General features: G+C 39.2%; 1 long non-coding RNA gene across 3 annotated transcripts; it reads left to right on the top strand.

Annotated features, from left to right (window-relative positions):
* Positions 1-247: 247 nt before the first annotated feature.
* LOC130306730 (uncharacterized) lies at positions 248-17,017 on the top strand. Of its 3 annotated transcripts, XR_008856040.1 has the most exons (7): positions 248-337; positions 11,075-11,147; positions 12,243-12,315; positions 13,418-13,490; positions 14,593-14,665; positions 15,769-15,841; positions 16,944-17,017. It is a non-coding gene; the product is annotated as an uncharacterized LOC130306730 (long non-coding RNA). The 3 variants fall into 3 exon arrangements; XR_008856041.1 differs by lacking the exon at positions 12,243-12,315; XR_008856042.1 differs by lacking the exon at positions 15,769-15,841 and having other exon boundaries at positions 16,944-17,006.
* The last annotated feature ends 1,390 nt before the right edge of the window (positions 17,018-18,407 follow it).

Below are 18,407 nucleotides of genomic sequence, written 5' to 3'. Positions count from 1 at the left end.
TTCCCTGCCTTCTAAGATAACTTTTTATTTTTCCACCAACAGAGTCGTATAATGGGGATTTTTTTTATTTATAGCACAACATTCTTTAATATTTTGTCTTGTAAAATGTTAGATATCACAATGGAAGACTAACAGATCCCATTAAAAATAACACTATAAAATCATACAGTGGCCTTACCAGCTTTCTTTCTTAACCTTCCCTTATGACATCACACATGTGACATCAGTCTTTGGTTGATACCTTTACCAGCCACTAGTACAGTTCAGGCCTTAGGTATCAGAGGGAGCGCACAGAAAGAGCAGGAGATGAGGAAGAGGACAAGATGACACAGGAGAGGTACATCAATCCTAAATATTGATCAGAATACATCTAGAGTTCTAGACTTGCAAATAATGACTAGATCTTTTAAATATAATGTGTCACAATAATAGTGTTAATTGTATTAAATCTAGTTATTTAACTATACACTTTGCTGATGATCACAAATGACCAAGTATATACTGTTTATATTCAATTCTATTATACAAAGAGTTGGGGGGGTGTATGTCCTGTATGGGTATATTAACCTCCCTGGCGGCATGATTCTGTCTGGAAATGTGTACCAAAAGCGGTACAATTTTTTTTAACTGAATTTCACATCTCCCTCCGCCCATTTCACATCTCCCCCGTCACATTCCCCTCTCCCTTGTCACATCCCCCGTCACATTCTCCCCCCTCCTTGTCACATTCTCCCCCCTCCTTGTCACATTCTCCCCCCTCCTTGTCACATTCTTCCCCCCTTGTCACATTCTCCCCCTTCATGTTACATTCCCCTCCCCCTGTCACATCCCCCCCCTTGTCACATCCCCCCTTCATGTCACATTCCCCTCCCCCCCTGTCACATCCCCCCTGTCACATTCCCCCCCCCGTCACATTCCCCCCCTTGTCACATTCCCCCCTTTGTCACATTCCCCTCAGTCACATTCCCCCCCTTGTCACATTCCCCCCCTTGTCACATTTCCCCCTTGTCACATTCCCCCCAGTCACATTCCCCCAGTCACATTCCCCCCCTTGTCACATTTCCCCCTTGTCACATTCCCCCAGTCACATTCCCCCCAGTCACATTCCCCTCCCCCCCTGTCACATTCCCCCCAGTCACATTCCCCCCAGTCACATTCCCCCCAGTCACATTCCCCCCCTTGTCACATTTCCCCCTCTGTCACATTCCCCCCCTTGTCACATTTCCCCCTCTGTCACATTCCCCCCTTTGTCACATTCTCCCCCCCCCCCCCCTTGTCACCTTGTCCTGCAGCAAATACACTAGGTTTGCCGGCAGATTTCAAACCTAGTGTATTTGCTGCAGAACAAGCCCTTTCCCCTTCAGCCAATCACAGGCTTTACACCACTGCGGCCTGTGATTGGCTGAAAAGTGAAAGGTCCTAGAAGATGAATAGTGAAGAGAGGACACCCTGGACCACACGGAGGGGAACAACATCTGCAAGTGTGAGCAAAAGGTTTTTTTATTTTACTACTTCTTCCTTTTACACTTAGCTCAGTGTTTTTCTACCAGGGGGCCTCCAGCTGTTGTGAAACTACTACTCCCAGCATGCCCGGACAGCCTTTGGCTGTTCGGGCATGCTGAGAGTTGTAGTTTTGCAACAGCTGGAGGCCCCCTGGTAGAGAAACACTGACTTTTAGTATTTTTCTTTACCTGCTCTGGCCGGCCCCCGCAACGGGAGCCGACCAGAGCAGATAATCGCATGTTTTCCCGGGGGGGGCCGCATCGCTATATCGCATTGCTTTTGCGATATATCGTGCAGCCCGGCCGGGAACTCTGCAATTCTACCCCGAGCGTGACTCGGGGTTACCGATCCTGGCAGGGAAAATTAACCCCGAGTCACGCTCGGGAATACCGCTATGGGGGAGAATCATCAAAACCTGTGTAGAGGAAGAGTGGAGCATCAGATCAGATCGCTTCTTTCAGTTTTTAGAGGCCTTTTTAAAATGAAAGAATCAATCTTATTGGTTACTACGGGCAACTGGTCAACATTTCCTCTGCGCTGGTGTTGATAAATCTCCCCCTATATGTATAGTTTTCTATACTAAGAAAGTCAAAAGCACCTAAATGTCTAAAACACACCTATATGTTCAGTGTATGTGACCTACTAATGGGGGTGACAGGGAAGTAATGTAAGAGATGTCTGACCTTTAACATGACCTCCTGTTATAACCTAAAACAAGAAATTAGGCTGAAATAACGTATATTTCACTATTATAATGCTGGATTTCTTGTATGACTATTAGTACTGAATCATAAAAAGAAATCCATACATTGAATTTTCTTTAACATGATTGTCCCACAGAGCAAATTTGGTAAAATCAGATGTGTGCCCCATACATATATGTAAAGGGGTACAAAAATAATTTATATCCCTGTAGAGTTCTTCTCCCTCATGGATCTGATCCCCTAGTATCCTCTCTGAGCTGGAACCCTACCGTTGCCAGGCAACTTTCCCCCAATCCCCCTTGCTTATAAGCACAGTGGAAACAAACTGTCATTACCTTCAGGACACTGCAGTTGAACTGAGCATGTGTTAGGGTGCATTCACACCACGTTTTAGCTATACAGGGACCTGATTTGGCTGGGGGCAGTGAAAACCAGGTGCTCCCTTATCCCAGCCGGACCTGGCCCCCTTCTCATTCATTTGAATGATCTGACCAGAGTCAAACTGCGGTTTTCAGTTGGTTCAGAAAAACGGATATGGGGCAAAAATGAGCCGACCGGAGACATTGTTTGACTCCGGTTGGCTCATTTAAATGAATGAGAAGGGGGCCGGGACCGGCTGGGATATGGGAGCGCCCGGTTTTCACTCCGCCCAGCTGGATCCGGTCCCCATATAGCTAAAACGTGGTGTGAACCCACCCTTACCCCGACTTAGTGGGTCGTAACCAACAGTTATCAATACAATGCAGGTACATGGAGAATTAGTAATCTTATATCTCTCAAACAATATTGTAATCCTGGTACATTTAAATATGTTAAATGTCACATAATGCATTAGTATAGAACTTTTGTTTGTTGGTACTTTTTTTTTTAAATGAGACAACTCCTTTAACCCCTTAACCCCTTAAGGACCAAGGACGTACCGGTACGTCCTTGGTCCTGCTTTTCTGATATAACGCGGGGTTACACAGTAACCCCGCGTCATATCATGGCGGGCCCGGCGTCATAGTGAAGCCGGGACCCGCCTCTAATAGCGCGCAGCGCCGATCGCGGCGCCGCGCGCTATTAACCCTTTAGCCGCGCGCTCAGAGCTGAGCCGCGCGGCTAAAAGTGAAAGTGAAAGTTCCCGACTAGCTCAGTCGGGCTGTTCGGGATAGCCGCTGCTAATCGCGGCATCCCGAACAGCTGACAGGACAGCGGGAGGGCCCCTTCCTGCCTCCTCGCTGTCCGATCGCCGAATGACTGCTCAGTGCCTGAGATCCAGGCATGAGCAGTCATGCGGCAGAATCGTTGATCACTGGTTTCTTATGAGAAACCAGTGATCAACATAGAAGATCAGTGTGTGCAGTGTTATAGGTCCCTATGGGACCTATAACACTGCAAAAAATAAAGTGGAAAAAAAAAGTGAATAAAGATCATTTAACTCCTCCCCTATTAAAAGTTTGAATCACCCCCCTTTTCCAATAAAAAAAAAAAACACAGTGTAAATAAAAATAAAAATAAACATATGTGGTATCACCGCGTGCGGAAATGTCAGAATTATAAAAATATATCATTAATTAAACCGCTCGGTCAATGGCGTGCGCGCAAAAAAATTCCAATAAGTCCTATCAATGCAAAAATGGTACCGTTAAAAACTTCAGATCACGGCGCAAAAAATGAGCCCTCATACCGCCCCATACACGGAAAAATAAAAAAGTTATAGGGGTCAGAAGATGACAATTTTAAACGTATTAATTTTCCTGCATGTAGTTATGATTTTTTCCAGAAGTCCGACAAAATCAAACCTATATAAGTAGGGTATCATTTTAATCGTATGGACCTACAGAATACATATCAGGTGTCATTTTTACCGAAAAATGTACTACGTAGAAACGGAAGCCCCCAAAAGTTACAAAACAGCGTTTTTTTTTCAACTTTGTCACACAATGATTTTTTTTCCCGCTTCACCATAGATTTTTGGGCAAAATGACTGACGTCATTACAAAGTAGAATTGGTGGCGCAAAAAATAAGCCATCATATGGATTTTTAGGTGTAAATTTGAAAGAGTTATGATTTTTTAAAGGCAAGGAGCAAAAAACGAAAATGCAAAAATGGAAAAACCTCCGGTCCTTAAGGGGTTAAGGACCCAGCCATTATACACCTTAGGACCAAGCCATATTTTGCACATCTGACCACTGTCACTTTAAACATTAATAACTCTGGAATGCTTTTAGTTATCATTCTGATTCCGAGATTGTTTATTCGGGACATATTCTACTTTAACATAGTGGTAACATTTTGTGGTAACTTGCATCCTTTCTTGGGGAAAAATCCCAAAATTTGATGAAAAATTTGAAAATTTAGCATTTTTCTAACTTTGAAGCTCTCTGCTTGTAAGGAAAATGGATATTCCAAATATTTTTTTTATATTCACATATGCAATATGTCCACTTTATGTTTGCATCATAAAATTTACGTGTTTTCACTTTTGGAAGACACCAGAGGGCTTCAAAGTTCCAAACGCACTATTTTTCAGGGACCAGTTCAGGTTTGAAGTGGATTTGAAGGGTCTTCATCTTAGAAATACCCCACAAATGACCCCATTATAAAAACTGCACCCCCCAAAGTATTCAAAATGACATTCAGTCAGCGTTTTAACCCTTTAGGTGTTTCACAGGAATAGCAACAAAGGGAAGGAGAAAATTCACAATCTTCATTTTTTACACTCGCATGTTCTTGTAGACCCAATTTTTGAATTTTTACAAGGGGTAAAAGGAGAAAATGTATACTTATATTTGTAGCCCAATTTCTCTCGAGTAAGCACATACCTCATTTGTCTATGTAAAGTGTTCGGCGAGCGCAGTAGAGGGCTCAGAAGCGAAGAAGGGGGTTTTGGAGAGTACGTTTTTCTGAAATGGTTTTTGGGGGGCATGTTGCATTTAGGAAGCCCCTATGGTGCCAGAACAGCAAAAAAAAAAAAAAACACATGCCATACCATTTTGGAAACTAGACCCCTTGAGGAGCGTAACAAGGAATTAAGTGAGCCTTAATACCCCACCGGTGTTTCACCACTTTTGCATATGTAAAAAAATAAATAAAAATTCACTAAAATGTGTTTCCCCCCAAATTTCACATTTTTGCAAGGGTTAATAGCAGAAAATACCCCCCAAAATTTGTAACCCCATCTCTTCTGAGTATGGAGGTACCCCATAAGTTGACCTGAAGTGCACTACGGGTGAGAAGAGAAGGAGTCATATTTGGCTTTTTGAGAGCAAATTTTGCTCGGGGGGGCATGTCGCATTTAGGAAGCCCCTATGGTGCCAGGACAGCAAAAGAAAAAACATGTGGCATACCATTTTGGAAACTAGAACCCTTGAGGAATGTAACAAGGAATCAAGTGAGCCTTAATACCCCACAGGGGTTTCACGACTTTTGCATACGTAAAAAAAAAAAAATGTCCCTAAAATGTGTGTTTTCCCCCCCAAAATTTCACATTTTTGCAAGGGTTAATAGGGGAAGCCCCTATGGTGCAAGGACAGCAAAATAACCCCCACATAGCATACCATTTTGGAAACTAGACCCCTTGAAGAACGTAACAAGGGGTACAGTGAGGATTTATCCCCCCCCCCCCCCCCCCCACACGTGTCTGGCAGATCTTTGGAACAGTGGGCTGTACAAAATGTTTTATTTTCACAGCCCACTGTTCCAAAGATCTGTCAGACACCAGTGGGGTGTAAATTCTCACTGCACCCCTCATTACATTCCGTGAGGGGTGTAGTTTCCGAAATAGGGTCACATGTGGGGTTTTATTTTTTTTTGCGTTTGTCAAAACCGCTGTAACAATCAGCCACCTCTGTGCAAATCACATCAAATGTACATGGTGCACTCTCCCTTCTGGGCCTTGTTGTGCGTCCCCAGAGCACTTTGCGCCCACATATGGGGTATCTCCGTAGTCGGGAGAAATTGCTTTACAAATTTTGGGGGGCTTTTTTCCCTTTTACCTCTTGTCAAAATGAAAAGTATAGGGCAACATCAGCATGTTAGTGTAAAAAATTTATTTTTTTACACTAACATGCTGGTGTAGACCCCAGCTTCACCTTTTCATAAGGGGTGAAAGGAGAAAAAGCCCCCCAAAATTTGTTAGGCAATTTCTCCCGAGTACGGTGATACCCCATATGTGGCCCTAAACTGTTGCCTTGAAATACGACAGGGCTCCGAAGTGAGAGAGCGCCATGTGCATTTGAGGCCTGAATTAGGGATTTGCATAGGGGTGGACATAGAGGTATTCTACGCCAGTGGTTCCCAAACAGGGTGCCTCCAGCTGTTGCAAAACTCCCAGCATGCTTGGACAGTCAACGGCTGTCTGGCAATACTGGGAGTTGTTGTTTTGCAACAGCTGGAGGCTCCATTTTGGAAACAGTGGCGCACCAGACGTTTTTCATTTTTATTGGGGAGGGGGGCTGTGTAGGGGTATGTGTATATGTAGTGTTTTTTACTTTTTATTTTATTTTGTGATAGTATAGTGTAGTGTAGTGTTTTTAGGGTACAGTCACATGGGCGGGGATTACAGCGAGTTTCCCGCTGCGAGTTTGAGCTGCCGCGCAAAATTTGCTGCATCGCAAACTTGCAGCCTGATACTCACTGTAAGCCCCCTGCCCATGTAAATGTACCCTGTACATTCACAGGGGGGCCTCCAGCTGTTGCAAAACTACAACTCCCAGCATGCACTGTCTATCAGTGCATGCTGGTAGGTATAGTTTTGCAACAGCTGGAGGCACACGGGTTGGGAAACACTGAGTTAGGAAACAGACAATGTTTCCCAACCAGTGTGCTTCCAGTTGTTGCAAAACCACTACTCCCAAACATTCTCAGGCATGCTGGAAGTAGATGTTCTGCAACATCTTTAGAGCCAGATGTTGCCGAACTACAACTTCCAGCATGCTTGGAGTTGTAGTTTTGCAACATCTGGAGGACTACAGTTTGCAGACCACTAATACAGTGGTTCCCAATCTGTGCCCTTCCAGATGTTGCAAAACTACAACTCCCAGTATGCCAAAACTGTCCAGGCATGCTGGGAGTTGTAGTTCTGCAACATCTGAAGGGCCAGATGTTACAGAACTAAAACTCCCAGCATGTCTGGACAGTAATGGCATGCTGAGGATGTGTAGTTTTGCAACATCTGGAAGGGCACAGTGGTCTCCAAACTGTGGACCTCCAGATGTTGCAAAACTGCAACTCCCAGCATGCCCAGGGCATTTGCCCTGGATGCCTGCTGAAGCATTTCAGCAGGCATCCGCTTCTGATCTCAGCCCGGCGCGCGGCAGGGACCGGAAAACGCCAGGACGTACGGGGACGTCCTGGGTCCTTAAAGCCCAGGGTGCGGGGACGTCCCCGTACGTCCTGGGTCCTTAAGGGGCTAAAGGTGTATTCCGCCCATAGACATCTTATCCCCTATCCAAAACATTGTGGATGAGATGTCTAATCCTGGAGTGGGTCTGGCCACTGGGACCCCCCACGATATCTGGGCCGACTCTGCGGAATCTGTGGCAATCCATATCGCCAAACCACACCCCCTCTATTCATGTCTTGGCACACCTCCTCGCTTGCTCCCACCTCCCAGGCCCTCCTTGATTGATGTTCTGAGCCCGGTTTTTCAATCAAGAAGGAGCTGGAGGGGAGAGCAAGTAAGTGGATGTGCCGGGATGAGACACTTGAGCAGCTTAGATCAGCCTCCTTGCACCCTACATTTGTGTATTACACCTGAATATTAGACAATACTGGATTAAACTATGTGGAATGTTGATTTAGGGATCTATCCAATTGCTAGCAGGCCATGGACACAAGATTACATATAAGATAAGGTTATATGCCGACCAGGTATTATATTGTAGTTCCCAGCGAATTGAATCTAACTTTGAAGGGGAAGTGCCTTTAGGCACTTCCCCCTTCAAAGTTAGCGGGTCATGTAGAAATTTTTCTGTACCATATCTATGACAATCATGGGTGCTTTTTGCCTTCCTTAGGTTGTAGGGCTATTGTTACCATTAAAATTGTCAGAACCCTAAAATAAACCCTAACAGACCCAACTAAACTAAGGAATACATGTTCATAGTTATTAAAAAGAGGAAACACACCCCTCAAGGAACATAACAAGGGGTACAGTGAGCCTTAACACCCCACAGGTGTTTGATGACTTTTTGTAAAATTTGGATGAGTAAATAAAAAAAATAGGAGGAAATATGAGAAAATGCCCCTCAAATTTGTAACCCCATTTCTTCTGGGTTTGGAAGTCTCCCATGTATGGATGTAAAGTGCTCTGCGAGCAAACTACAATGATCAGAAGAGAAGAAGCGCCATTGGGCTTTTGGAGAGAGAATTCGTCTGGAATTCAAGTCAGGGGACATGTGCGTTTACAAAGCCCCCATGGTGCCAGAACAGTGGACCCCCCCCACATGTGACTCTATTTCGGAAAAAACACCCCTCACAGAATGTAACAATGGGTGCAGTGAGCATTTACACCCCACTGACGTTTGACAGACTTTTGGAACAGTGGGCTGTGCAAATGAAAACTTAAATTTTTCATTTTCATGGACCCCTGTTCCAAAAATCTGTCAGACACCAGTAGGGCATAAATGCTCACTGCACCCCTTATTACATTCCATGAGGGGTGTAGTTTCCAAAATGGGGTCACATGTTGAAGGGGGTTCCGCTGTTCTGGCACCATGGGGACTTTTTTAAACGCACATGGCCTTCAATTCCAGCCAAATTCTCTCTCCAAAAGTCCAATGGCGCTCCTTCTCTTCTGAGCCCTGTAGTGAGCCAGCAGAGCACTTTATGTCCACACATGGGGTATTTATATATTCAGAAGAAATGGTGATACAAATTATGGGGGGCTTTTTCTCAATTACCCCTTGTGAAAATGAAAAATTTGGGATAACATTAGAAATTAGAAATATTAGCAATAAATTCATCATAAAATACACTTACTGTTAAATACTTTAACTCAATATAAAATTAAAATAAAAACAATAAAAATTTATAAAATTTAAAAAATATATATAAAAAATATGTATAGAAAAATCTAAAATCACTAACTAAAAAATAAAATACACAAAATACATAAAAAATACAAATAATAACATAAATAAATATAACAAAAATAAAATATAGCACCAATCACTAATAATAAATAGATTAAGATTATACAAGCAAGTACTTTCTGAATAAGATAACGTTTTTTCACTTCCATCTACTGTATATATATATATATATATATATATATATATATATATATAATTCCCTCTGCTTCCCTTCTCCCTTCCTTATTCCCCCCCACCCCTCCCTTGCAACTTACATGCTACTCAAGAAATCCATATCTTAGGACATCATATATCCCGGACTACCATAGCTTATTACATAACAAACAGAATAAATAGCAGTCTATACCGATTCACAGAATATAAATAAATAAAATATTTTTTTCTCCTATAAAATTGCATGAGTTACAAGATCATTTACATGAGAATATAATTACTCATGTTAATACCACACTTTTACATACTCCATGGTCTGCACTATGGATAATTTGGAACATACCCTACACAGTCTAAGTCCCATAACATGCGCAGTAGTACTCTAGAAGTGAAATACAGACAAAGTCCGAAGTCATGCGCACAGGTCCAGCAATATGTAGATATCGCGAGAAGTGAATCATCCATCATGAGGCTTGCGCATTGATTACCAATGCGCGGACATGCGTACCTACTGTGACATCACATGTAAACAAAGGTGGTGATAGGCGCAAACACTAAACACATGCCAGACCATAACAAACTGTATGATTGGTTGCAACTTTTCGCAGGATTGGTACACAACTATTGCGGGACACAAGATTGTGATGTGCGGCCATCTGATTGGCGATAGCACGTCACAGGAAATGAACGCAATGTTAGATTATATAAAGCCTACCTAGCGTCCGGGGCACCATTAGCCTCAAAGCCCTTGACCAAGCTGGTTTATTCAGCGAAACGTCGAGGAGGCTAGCCATGTTTTAATACAGCGTGTGTTCACTGTTAGTAATGTTAATGCAGCATGCATACTCACCTACTAGTGCACAGATCATAGTGCACAATATATATTAATTGTTGAGCACTAACAGAAACTTAGTAGCTAGGAGAGGTTTTCCTTTCCCATAAAAAATTCTGTGACACCGCCGATAATTTTAAACCGTGTGTTTCATAAGGGTAGCTTTTTAGTTTGTGAATTGAATAAAGTTTAAAAGTTTTAGGGGGGCTTCTAGTAAGCATTTTCCCCAGAAGGGGTAACCCCTTAAAGGTTGATATTGCACTTTTACTCTGGAACCTTCAGGGATCCTTTTTTGTTTAATTCACTGACCATAGAAGGAAAGTAAACATTGCTGGTTAGCTCAATGGTGCTGATCGGGACCTCTGCGATAAAATCGTGGCGTCCCGAACAGCTTGCAGGACTCGAGGATGATCCCTACCTGCCTCCTCGCTGTCCGATCGCCAAATGACTGCTCCATGCCTGAGATCTAGGCAGGGGCAGTTGAGTGGCAATAACACTGATCAATGCCATGCTAAAAGAAACAAAAAATAACACATACCCCAAACATTGCAAACACAAAACCCCCAAAAACCTGTCAATAGTCTCTGTCAACATCATCCTGGGAGGGATAATACACTGCACTACAATAGAAATAAAAATCCCTATCATCTATATCTCAATGGGTTCCATCTTTTCTTTTGTTCTTTTTTCTAATGCGGTTTTATAATCCCTGAGACAAGTAGTTCTGGCCCTAGAGTGTTATATATATTAGCGTCTGTAGCATGTATAAGGGACATGTTATCATACCTGTGTCTTTTTATAGGTGATTGATGCCCGGTGAGAAGGTGAAAGTGACCAATACCCCTGTCAACTGTAGGAAAGGAACCAAGAGACAGGTAATTAATATTTATATTAATTACTGATAACAATCAGGCTAGATATAACATCTAGACCTGCAGAGATGTCATAGTCTCTACCTTATACATGTAGATATATGTGTTTTTAATAAGTATATTGTCTATAGACAACTTCTTATATAACACAACTGTGTCTCAGGTACAGAGATTGGGAACATTTATGATTTCTAATATCTGTTTTTTATTTGTAGTAATCCCTTTTTCAATAGACAGACCGCAGATTTAAGACATAACTATACTGTAAATTAAAATCTATAAGTTAATGTAATAAATCACATACTATAACTGATTATTGCCATTTAAAACTATGAAAAATACATTATGTTGATTATAAAACAGAAATACAGAATGGAGACAACCGTCTGTGGCTCAAGCTCGACTGCCCCTTTCTTTGAGTGGCCCCTCAATGTTGTGGAAACGGGTGGAGGACATTGTCTCCATTAGAATGGGTCCCCCTACGATGCTTCGGCTGTTGATCTGAAGTGCATTCTGTGCTTTGGAACCTCGGGGGCAAACTGTATTTCTGTTATTAATTTTTAGTTTAGCAATTCCCCCTGCAACATGGTTAACCTCTATCCTAAATTTCTGCACAAAATTGATCAAAGACATTCCAAGAAATATTTTGCCAAATAAAAATATAGAAAATATTGATGAAATTGATGAATAATAATAACAACAAAAATAACAGTTTTTGATAAAAAAAATTATAATAATTTATAAAATATTTTGCTCCTGCCCCCTTCCCCCAAAAATAAAAAAACATATATTACCCTTAAAATTTATGAATAAAGAAACAAAAAATAACACATACCCCAAACATTACAAACACAAAACCCCCAAAAACCTAACAATAGTCTCTGTCAACATCATCCTGGGAGGGATAATACACTGCACTGCAATAGAAATAAAATCCCTATCATCTATATCTCAATGGGTTCCATCTTTTCTTTTGTTCTTTTTTCTAATGCGGTTTTATAATCCCTGAGACAAGTAGTTCTGGCCCTAGAGTGTTATATATATTAGCGTCTGTATCATGTATAAGGGACATGTTATCATACTTGTGTCTTTTTATAGGTGATTGATGCCCGTTGAGAGGGTGAAAGGGACCTATACCCCCGTCATCTGCAGGAAAGGAACAAAGAGACAGGTAATTAATATTTATATTAATTACTGATAACAATCAGGCTAGATACAACATCTAAACCTGCAAAGATGTCATAGTCTCTACCTTATACATGAAGATATATGTGTTTTTAATAAGTATATCGTCTATAGACAGCTTCTTATATAACACAACCATGTCTCAGGTACAGAGATTAGGAACATTTATGATTTCTAATATCTGTTTTTTATTTGTAGTAATCCCTTTTTCAATAGACTGATCGCAGATTTAAGACATAACTGTACTGTAAAGAAAAATCTATAAGTTAATGTAATAAATCACATACTATAACTGATTATTGCCATTTAAAACTATGAAAAATACATTATGTTGATTATAAAACAGAAATACAGAATGGAGACAACCGTCTGTGGCTCAAGCTCGACTGCCCATTTCTTTGAGTGGCCCCTCAATGTTCTGGAAACGGGTGGAGGACATTGTCTCCATTAGAATGGGTCCCCCTACGATGCTTCGGCTGTTGATCTGAAGTGCATTCTGTGCTTTGGAATCTCGGGGGCAAACTGTATTTCTGTTATTAATTTTTAGTTTAGCAATTCCCACCGCAACATGGTTAACCTCTATCCTAAATTTCTGGACAAAATTGATCAAAGACATTCCAAGAAATGTTTTGCAAAATAAAAATATAGAAAATATTGATGAAATTGATGAATAATAATAACCACAAAAATAACAGTTTTTGATTAAAAAACAAAAAAACTAAAATAATTTATAAAATATTTTGCTCCTGCCCCCTTCCCCCAAAAATAAAAAAACATAAATTACCCTTAAAATTTATGAATAAAGAAACAAAAAATAACACATACCCCAAACATTGCAAACACAAAGCCCCCAAAAACCTAACAATAGTGTCTGTCAACATCATCCTGGGAGGGATAATACAATGCACTACAACAGAAATAAAAATTCCTATCATCTATATCTCAATGGGTTCCATCTTTTCTTTTGTTCTTTTTTCTAATGCGGTTTATAATCCCTGAGACAAGTAGTTCTGGCCCTAGAGTGTTATATATATTAGCGTCTGTAGCATGTATAAGGGACATGTTATCATACCTGTGTCTTTTTATAGGTGATTGATTCCCGGTGAGAGGGTGAAAGGGACCTATACCCCCGTCAGCTGCAGGAAAGGAACAAAGAGACAGGTAATTAATATTTATATTAATTACTGATAACAATCAGGCTAGATACAACATCTAAACCTGCAAAGATGTCATAGTCTCTACCTTATACATGAAGATATATGTGTTTTTAATAAGTATATCGTCTATAGACAGCTTCTTATATAACACAACCATGTCTCAGGTACAGAGATTAGGAACATTTACGATTTCTAATATCTGTTTTTTATTTGTAGTAATCCCTTTTTCAATACACTGACCGCAGAGTGAAGACATAACTGTACTGTAAAGAAAAATCTATAAGTTAATGTAATAAATCACATACTATAACTGATTATTGCCATTTAAAACTATGAAAAATACATTATGTTGATTATAAAACAGAAATACAGAATGGAGACAACCGTCTGTGGCTCAAGCTCGACTGCCCATTTCTTTGAGTGGCCCCTCAATGTTCTGGAAACGGGTGGAGGACATTGTCTCCATTAGAATGGGTCCCCCTACGATGCTTCGGCTGTTGATCTGATGTGCATTTTGTGCTTTGGAATCTCTGGGGCAAACTGTATTTCTGTTATTAATTTTTAGTTTAGCAATTCCCACCGCAACATGGTTAACCTCTATCCTAAATTTCTGCACAAAATTGATAAATGACATTCCAAGAAATATTTTGCCAAATAAAAACATATAAAATATTGATGAAATTGATTAATAATAACAACAAAAATAACAGTTTTTGATTAAAAAACAAAAAAACAAAAATAATTTATAAAATATTTTGCTCCTGCCCCCTTTCCCCCCCCCCCCAAAAAAAACATATATTACCCTTAAAATTTATGAATAAAGAAACAAAAAATAAAACATACCCCAAACATTACAAACACAAACCCCCCAAAAACCTAACAATAGTCTCTGTCAACATCATCCTGGGAGGGATAATACACTGCACTGCAATAGAAATAAAATCCCTATCATCTATATCTCAATGGGTTCCATCTTTTCTTTTGTTCTTTTTTCTAATGCGGTTTTATAATCCCTGAGACAAGTAGTTCTGGCCCTAGAGTGTTATATATATTAGCGTCTGTATCATGTATAAGGGACATGTTATCATACCTGTGTCTTTTTATAGGTGATTGATGCCAGGTGAGAGGGTGAAAGGGACCTATACCCCCGTCAGCTGCAGGAAAGGAACAAAGAGACAGGTAATTAATATTTATATTAATTACTGATAACAATCAGGCTAGATACAACATCTAAACCTGCAAAGATGTCATAGTCTCTACCTTATACATGAAGATATATGTGTTTTTAATAAGTATATCGTCTATAGGCAGCTTCTTATATAACACATCTGTGTCTCAGGTACAGAGATTAGGAAAATTTATGATTTCTAATATCTGTTTTTTATTTGTAGTAATCCCTTTTTCAATAGACTGACCGCAGATTTAAGACATAACTGTACTGTAAAGAAAAATCTATAAGTTAATGTAATAAATCACATACTATAACTGATTATTGCCATTTAAAACTATGAAAAATACATTATGTTGATTATAAAACAGAATTACAGAATGGAGACAACCGTCTGTGGCTCAAGCTCGACTGCCCATTTCTTTGAGTGGCCCCTCAATGTTCTGGAAACGGGTGGAGGACATTGTCTCCATTAGAATGGGTCCCCCTACGATGCTTCGGCTGTTGATCTGAAGTGCATTCTGTGCTTTGGAATCTCGAGGGGAAAATTTATTTCTGTTATTAATTTTTAGTTTAGCAATTCCCACCGCAACATGGTTAACCTCTATCCTAAATTTCTGCACAAAATTGATAAAAGACATTCCAAGAAATATTTTGCCAAATAAAAATATATAAAATATTGATGAAGTTGATGAATGATAATAAAAACAAAAATAACAGTTTTTGATTAAAAAACAAAAAAACAAAAATAATTTATAAAATATTTTGCTCCTGCCCCCTTCTCCCAAAAATTAAAAAACATATATTACCCTTAAAATTTATGAATAAAGAAACAAAAAATAACACATACCCCAAAAATTACAAACACAAAACCCCCAAAAACCTAACAATAGTCTATGTCAACATCATCCTGGGAGGGATAATACACTGCACTGCAATAGAAATAAAAATCCCTATCATCTATATCTCAAAGGGTTCCATCTTTTCTTATGTTCTTTTTTCTAATGCGGTTTTATAATCCCTGAGACAAGTAGTTCTGGCAATAGAGTGTTATATATATTAGCGTCTGTAGCATGTATAAGGGACATGTTATCATACCTGTGTCTTTTTATAGGTGATTGATGCCAGGTGAGAGGGTGAAAGGGACCTATACCCCCGTCAGCTGCAGGAAAGGAACAAAGAGACAGGTAATTAATATTTATATTAATTACTGATAACAATCAGGCTAGATACAACATCTAAACCTGCAAAGATGTCATAGTCTCTACCTTATACATGAAGATATATGTGTTTTTAATAAGTATATCGTCTATAGGCAGCTTCTTATATAACACATCTGTGTCTCAGGTACAGAGATTAGGAAAATTTATGATTTCTAATATCTGTTTTTTATTTGTAGTAATCCCTTTATCAATAGACTGACCGCAGATTTAAGACATAACTGTACTGTAAAGAAAAATCTATAAGTTAATGTAATAAATCACATACTATAACTGATTATTGCCATTTAAAACTATGAAAAATACATTATGTTGATTATAAAACAGAATTACAGAATGGAGACAACCGTCTGTGGCTCAAGCTCGACTGCCCATTTCTTTGAGTGGCCCCTCAATGTTCTGGAAACGGGTGGAGGACATTGTCTCCATTAGAATGGGTCCCCCTACGATGCTTCGGCTGTTGATCTGAAGTGCATTCTGTGCTTTGGAATCTCGGGGGCAAACTGTATTTCTGTTATTAATTTTTAGTTTAGCAATTCCCACCGCAACATGGTTAACCTCTATCCTAAATTTCTGCACAAAATTGATAAAAGACATTCCAAGAAATATTTTGCAAAATAAAAATATATAAAATATTGATGAAGTTGATGAATGATAATAACAACAAAAATAACAGTTTTTGATTAAAAAACAAAAAAACAAAAATAATTTATAAAATATTTTGCTCCTGCCCCCTTCTCCCAAAAATAAAAAAACATATATTACCCTTAAAATTTATGAATAAAGAAACAAAAAATAACACATACCCCAAAAATTACAAACACAAAACCCCCAAAAACCTAACAATAGTCTATGTCAACATCATCCTGGGAGGGATAATACACTGCACTGCAATATAAATAAAATCCCTATCATCTACATCTCAATGGGTTACATCTTTTCTTTTGTTCTTTTTTCTAATGCGGTTTTATAATCCCTGAGACAAGTAGTTCTGGCCCTAGAGTGTTATATATATTAGCGTCTGTAGCATGTATAAGGGACATGTTATCATACCTGTGTCTTTTTATAGGTGATTGATGCCCGGTGAGAGGGTGAAAGGGACCTATACCCCCGTCAGCTGCAGGAAAGGAACAAAGAGACAGGTAATTAATATTTATATTAATTACTGATAACAATCAGGCTAGATACAATATATAAACCTGCAAAGATGTCATAGTCTCTGCGTTATACATGAAGATATATGTGTTTTTAATAAGTATATTGTCTATAGACAGCTTCTTATATAACACAACTGTGTCTCAGGTACAGAGATTGGGAACATTTATGATTTCTAATATCTGTTTTTTATTTGTACTAATCCCTTTTTCAATAGACAGACCGCAGATTTAAGACATAACTGTACTGTAAAGAAAAATCTATAAGTTAATGTAATAAATCGCATACTATAACTGATTATTGCCATTTAAAACTATGAAAAATACATTATGTTGATTATAAAACAGAAATACAGAATGGAGACAACCGTCTGTGGCTCAAGCTCGACTGCCCATTTCTTTGAGTGGCCCCTCAATGTTCTGGAAACGGGTGGAGGACATTGTCTCCATTAGAATGGGTCCCCCTACGATGCTTCGGCTGTTGATCTGAAGTGCATTCTGTGCTTTGGAATCTCGGGGGCAAACTGTATTTCTGTTATTAATTTTTAGTTTAGCAATTCCCACCGCAAGATGGTTAACCTCTATCCTAAATTTCTGCACAAAATTGATAAAGGACATTCCAAGAATTATTTTGCCAAATAAAATATATAAAATATTGATGATAATTGATGAATAATAATAACAACAATAATAACAGTTTTTATTAAAAAACAAAAAACAATAATCATTAATAAAATATTTTGCTCCTGCCCCTTCCCACAAAAATAAAAAAAGCATATATTGCCCTTAACATTTATGAATAAAGAAACAAAAAATAACACATACCACAAACATTGCAAAAACAAAACCCCCAAAAACATGTCAATAGTCTGTCAACATCATCCTGGGAGGCTTAATAGACTGAAATACAATAGAAATAAAAATCCCTATCATCTATATCCCAATGGGTTCCATCTTTTCTTTTGTTCTTTTTTCTAATGCGGTTTTATAATCCCTGAGACAAGTAGTTCTGGCCCTAGTGTGTTATATATATATATTAGCTTCTGTAGCGTGTATAAGGGACATGTTATCATACCTGTGTCTTTTTATAGGTGACTGATGTCCGGTGAGAAGGTGAAAGTGACCTATACCCCTGTCAGCTACAGGAAAGGAACCAAGAGACAGGTAATTAATATTTATATTAATTACTGATAACAATCAGGCTAGATATAACATCTAGACCTGCAGAGATGTCATAGTCTCTACCTTATACATGAAGATATATGTGTTTTTAATAAGTATATCGTCTATAGACAGCTTCTTAGATAACACAACCATGTCTCAGGTAAAGAGATTAGGAACATTTATGATTTCTAATATCTGTTTTTTATTTGTAGTAA

Source organism: Hyla sarda, unplaced genomic scaffold (genome assembly GCF_029499605.1).
Source record: "Hyla sarda isolate aHylSar1 unplaced genomic scaffold, aHylSar1.hap1 scaffold_1393, whole genome shotgun sequence".
Classification (NCBI taxonomy): Eukaryota; Metazoa; Chordata; class Amphibia; order Anura; family Hylidae; genus Hyla; species Hyla sarda.
This window is presented reverse-complemented; position numbering and strand designations above follow the sequence as displayed.